The sequence below is a fragment of the Branchiostoma floridae genome, chromosome 3 (assembly GCF_000003815.2).
Source record: "Branchiostoma floridae strain S238N-H82 chromosome 3, Bfl_VNyyK, whole genome shotgun sequence".
Taxonomy (NCBI): domain Eukaryota; kingdom Metazoa; phylum Chordata; class Leptocardii; order Amphioxiformes; family Branchiostomatidae; genus Branchiostoma; species Branchiostoma floridae.
Window position 1 is genome coordinate 6047142 of NC_049981.1, and position 5437 is coordinate 6052578.

The 5437-nt window shown below is 40.6% G+C and overlaps 1 long non-coding RNA gene across 1 annotated transcript; it reads left to right on the plus strand.

The window, feature by feature from the left end:
• Window positions 1–2194: 2194 nt before the first annotated feature.
• Window positions 2195–5143, plus strand: LOC118412340. The gene is made up of 3 exons (XR_004830757.1): window positions 2195–2293; window positions 3590–3673; window positions 4075–5143. It is a non-coding gene; the product is annotated as an uncharacterized LOC118412340 (long non-coding RNA).
• Window positions 5144–5437: the final 294 nt, after the last annotated feature.

A 5437-nucleotide genomic window follows, 5' to 3' on the forward strand; every position in this document is an offset into this window, starting at 1 on the left:
GGTAGTTATTTAAGAAAAGCAAGAGTGAGATAGAGAAGGCGTCCGCACAGTCATATACTTGGTCAACTTGCCACTGTACAGACCTTTGGAATTGGCCCTGATATATCGTATTCACATTAATTCTGGAAATGACCTCCTATTTTGCATAATTTGTATTTCATTTTGTACAACATTCATTTCATTTGTCTAAGCTACATACAGACCAAAAATCATGAAAATCCGTTATTTCTTTCTTGAGTAATCGTCTTCGGAAAGTTTTGACAAAAATTACCTTGCAATTTCAACACCAATCGCTGGGGGCCCAAACGTATGCCCTTCTTTCCTAGCACAACAGCTATCTACCAACCATCAATCGTAACCACGGCTTATTCAGAACACGAGATATAAAAAAAAACATGTTTCGCTGCAGTTCCAAGTGAAGCCGTTATTGGCCGAAGATTCCCGTAATTATTTCCGTTTTTGTCACACGCCACCAACACAGCAAAATCATTCACCATTCAGCAACAGTTCTTGAGTTATCTTGAGTTGACACAAACAATCACAGACATACATACACAGGTGAAAATATTACACCCATGAATGTTTCAAAGGGTAATATAGCTGCTTGTCACCATGTAAACAACACGTATCGTAGCATGAACATGAACATACTATTACCCAGTATTTGTGTCTTATTTATTACCTGTAATATCTTTTCTGCAAGAAATAGGAAGTTTCTGTATTTCAGTTTAATACAAAAAAAAAAACTGCTTTGATGGTAAACCCTTGCAGGTCTTTTACGTGATCTATGAGAATTCTTACGTTTGAGCCCCGCGAGCACGCACTGATATGTACCTGTAAGTAGTGCGTGCTCGGAGTCATGTTTGAACCCCGTTTGAGCGTGCGTGCTCCGAGTCATGTGATCTTCGTTTTGCTAACTATAGACAAGCCTCCCGGGGCACTCTGTCCCAGTTCTCCCGCCTGATACAAACAAAATGCCGCTAGTCGAAGAAGAGTTTTTCCCGAGGATGATGTTGGTGCACGTAGCCGGGCCAGTAGTTTCGCCTCAAGGTATCTGGAAGACGAGGAACCACCCCAGGTTAGTGAAAATCGGTACCGGAAAGTTGGTCTAAACAATGTTTTTTTTTTGTATAGAATAAGGCGGAACTCGGAAGCGATTTGTAGTACCGGTTACTGTTAAATACACCGCAATTTTATGACACATTTTCGTCTGCACTTGTACCCCAATATGCCTCATAATTCAAGGACTAATGCCGACTTCGTGTACAAGAGTTTTTGTTCTCGGCGATGTGTTGTTGATTATCTCTCCTGGTGATTTGCGCGAAAACAAAAAACAACAACAAACAAGTTACTTGTGATCTATCCCGACTCGGTCATTCAACAGTATTGTTGGGTGTGTAACAAAGCCCATCACTTGCCCCATTTCAACATTTGGGATGTCCATAGACCAAGAATGCATGATCATGCATGCATGATCTGTGTATATTATTTTCTTTTTTCTTCGGGCTTGGCAGAAATTTCTTGGGAGAAAAGATTAGAGGGGAATCTTATTACCTAACATCCATACTTTTGACGTTTGATCTGTTTCTGTGTTGTTTTATGTTCAAAATTTTATTTGACGTAGAGAAATACAGTTGATACGTGGTACATCATTCGAACAATAGGTTTATCCATAGGGGATTACGGTATGATCGGGCCACACTCAGGGTGTATACGATTGCAGAGTATAAGAATTGAATTTAAAGATAGATTTGTTTCTTGGTCTTCAAATTGTGTTCACTGAAACTGTTAATGTCATCTGTGTACAGTCACATTGATTTTGATTCTAGATTACGTAGTATTCAAGTAGGACTTGTGTTTACTGTTGACTTTAGCTTGCAAAACAACATCTGGTTTGTGTAGAACTGGCCCGGATCTAATAGTGGATCTTTGGGCCCCCAGGGGATCAAAGTTGTTAATTGGATGCAGTCGCTCCCAGGGTCTAACCTACACGTGGGATCCCCACTCACTCCCGCCATCAGATCTTAGGGAGCAGGCTGCATCCTCAGATCAGAGGTACACAAGCGCTGTCCAAAGTAGTACAAACACGCGAAGGTTTTAGATGTTCGTATTTATTTTTTGTGATATACATATGTAATTGACCAGTGTCAGGATTATGATCATTGTTTTCTGTGATTTATTGGTTGGTATACAACTGCCCCAGGTCAGCAGCGGAGGGATGTATATGAAAAGACAACCGCCGAACTTTAATATCAGTTGGAGACGAAACGCGGCTCGAAGAGGTCATGGCTTCGTAAGTACAGTCTAATGTTTGATTATAGCCGTCCTGTACTATGATGGTGATATACACACGTTTTAAGTTTTCCATATACGTGAAATACACCCAAGAAATTGAAGAATGTGTGCGTCCGGCCGCTGCTGACATCTGCGATTGATTGTGTAATGTTTACTTATTTGCGGACGGAACCTGTGTGATGGAAATATCCCTATCTATTCAAAAGGATCATACAGCATGACAACAAGGAGGCTTCAGTTAGAAACCTCCATTTTAAACATTTTAGTGTTTTATTAGTTTTTCTTTTCCCTTTAGCAAGACGTTTATGAGATGTGTTTTTGGAAGAGTTTGTATGTTTTACTCAATATTCGCACAAGCAACACGCCTAACTGGGGGTAAATATCATTACATTGATGAATAGATGATGATAAAATATTTTTCTCCTTTGGAGTAACAACTACGTACAATGTTATCTCTTGATCTGTTTACGATTGTGGGTTGTCGTGATTTCCCGGACCATCCGGCATGTCTGGTACTGATTAAGCTGGAACAGCTGCGGAGAGACCGCGTGTGGTCGAGATCAAAACACAAACATACAGTATTCCGTATTTGTGATTTAGCATCATAGCTAATCAAAGAGACGGATGGAAACTCATTGAATTCGGGACAGTTTTAGGTCGTATCTTAGAAGAAATGATTATTGATTCAATCCCTATGTTCCGAAATATCTGCGTTCCGACGTACAAGCATATCTAATCTCAAAGACGAAAGTAGTTTGTGTATAGAAGGGGCGGATTTTGTTTGAGACTTTGGAAGAGCATTGCCCAAGATACAGTTGAAGAATCTTCATGACTTTTGGCATGTATATAGCTTGAATAATGATTTATCTAATCAAAATCAAATCATGCTCTCAAGAGCTAATTTCCTTAACTGAGAAGAGTTTATAAATATATTGTATTTCATGATGGGACTCTTGGACATATGACATACGATACTAAAATTCCTGACATGCATGTAGGAAAAACGGACTCACACTATACTATTAGGCTAGCCCCTGATTAAACTTTTTTATATTTAGTATATATATATTATGGGAACTTGGTTGCCATTTGTTTAGAGTGATTTGTTGCCCAAAGTCGGACAAAGTGTCTCCTATAGCTAGGTTCTGGAGACTTAATATTTAAGCAGCTTGTGCAGACTGGAATATTTGTAACTTGATTAGATGGATACCACAGCTTCTTTGTAAATATTTCATTTACTTTGTATCCCATTGTCAGAGACAGTTGAAAGTTTCAATGTTTTGCCCATGTACAGGGTAGAAGTCAGATCAAACCGCCGTGGTCTCCAGGGCTCCATCGACTGCCTTGCTGATGGGAGGACTTAACCGGTCAGTGTGATGTGAGTGAGTGCGCCTGATGAAAGCGCAGACATAGGGATGTAATCAATGCAGACTTGTTGGAATATATCAATCAGCTAAGGTGATCTTGTTGAGATGAGTGTGTGTCCTAAGAGCGACGAAGACAAAATATCCCTGGCACCCGTAAAGATGTTCACCATGACTCCACAACCCCGCCACGCCACATACTGCGACTCTTTTCGTTTATTTTTGTTCTCTCTACGTACAGCAGCGCCTACAACATATCTTAGCTGTGACGAGCATCCAAACAGCCGTACAACGACTGTGTCAAATTTATGAGTTGGCTTTCAATTGGAAGAAACCGCTATTTTCAGTATCAGTGTATCCGTTAAGTATTTGAAACGAGCGATGTGATCTCTGTGTTTTCTCTCGATCCCAACAGACTGACCATACATACTGGACACGAGTGACAACGTCAAGGTGTTCCTGACACCCGTACCTGTGTCCACCAGGACGACGCAGTTCCGCCACAACGTGCACAGGGACTCCTACCACGACAGGGAAAGTCAGTGGAGTCCGTGCAAGTCAGTGAGACGAGCTGCATCACTGAAGGAGCTAGAATAGACGTCCGTGTGCCTTATAAAGTCGGGAAGGAGCTACAAATCACCCAGAACAGCACCATCGACAGGAGGAAGATAACGAGAGGGGAGTGCCAGACCAGTAGCAGACCTAGAATAGCCAATCGATTGCGCTGCTACAACCATAGTGAACCTAAAACTAGTTAGAGAATTCACGGACTAGTTTTGAGGTGATTTATACCATTACTGTGCATTTTAGTGTACTGGGTATACATTGCAGTAGTAGTTGATTGTGCATGTGTATCAAAGAACCGTACATAAGGTTAACCTCAGCGACGACGGACCGAATCAAACCGGAGATGGATGTAGTAAAGGAGAGAACCGCCAGAGGAATGTTCAGTACAATTATTCTGTATCCAACCTGTGACCGAAGTTAGCGGGTCAGCATTATGTAGTAACGTCAAAACACTTCAACAGTCTCCCGTGCCAAGTGTACGGAAAACCTTGTCTCTGCGTCCTTCCTTTATTCTAGCTGTGCTAGTCATAGTCTTCAAAGCAGAATCTAAACAACGTGAAATCCATTGGTTTCATGACTTGTTTGAAATATGTGACTTATTAACATTTCACAACCAGGCTTTACTTAATATGTATCTATATAGCCGGTATAACCGCCCTTCGGCGTAACACACCAGCTTCAATTCCAAACGACAATTACCTGAAATCACTTCACTTTATATTTTATAGATATCGACATAAAACTGACATATTCGTCTTCATTATTTGTTTTGACCCCGTGAAAGCATATCATCCCAAAGCTCAAAAGACAAAGGCGAAAGCTATTTTTCTACCCTCAAAATCATCCTTTCTATAGCTCCAAACGACAACCACTTGAAGCATTCCATTCCAAATTGCAAAAAGCACAAGCTTATATAAGAAATAAAAGCTGGGACATATTGATCTTCATTATGATATTCATAAGCATGCGAAACATCGTAGCAGTGTGTACTGCCTATGATGTGCAAGGATTGCAGTCATTCCCGGTTATGTGAAAAGACCGTTCCTTAAATAATTAATCCTGACACAAAGAATGCCTAAACAAAGAAAAATAAACAGCTAGAATAGTCCTCAAATACCACTAACAAAGAACGACACCCCCGAGTTTAGCCAAAAATCAATTCCCAAGGGAATGCGTTCGTGGAATTTTCTAAATTCTTTCAAAGCGATCGT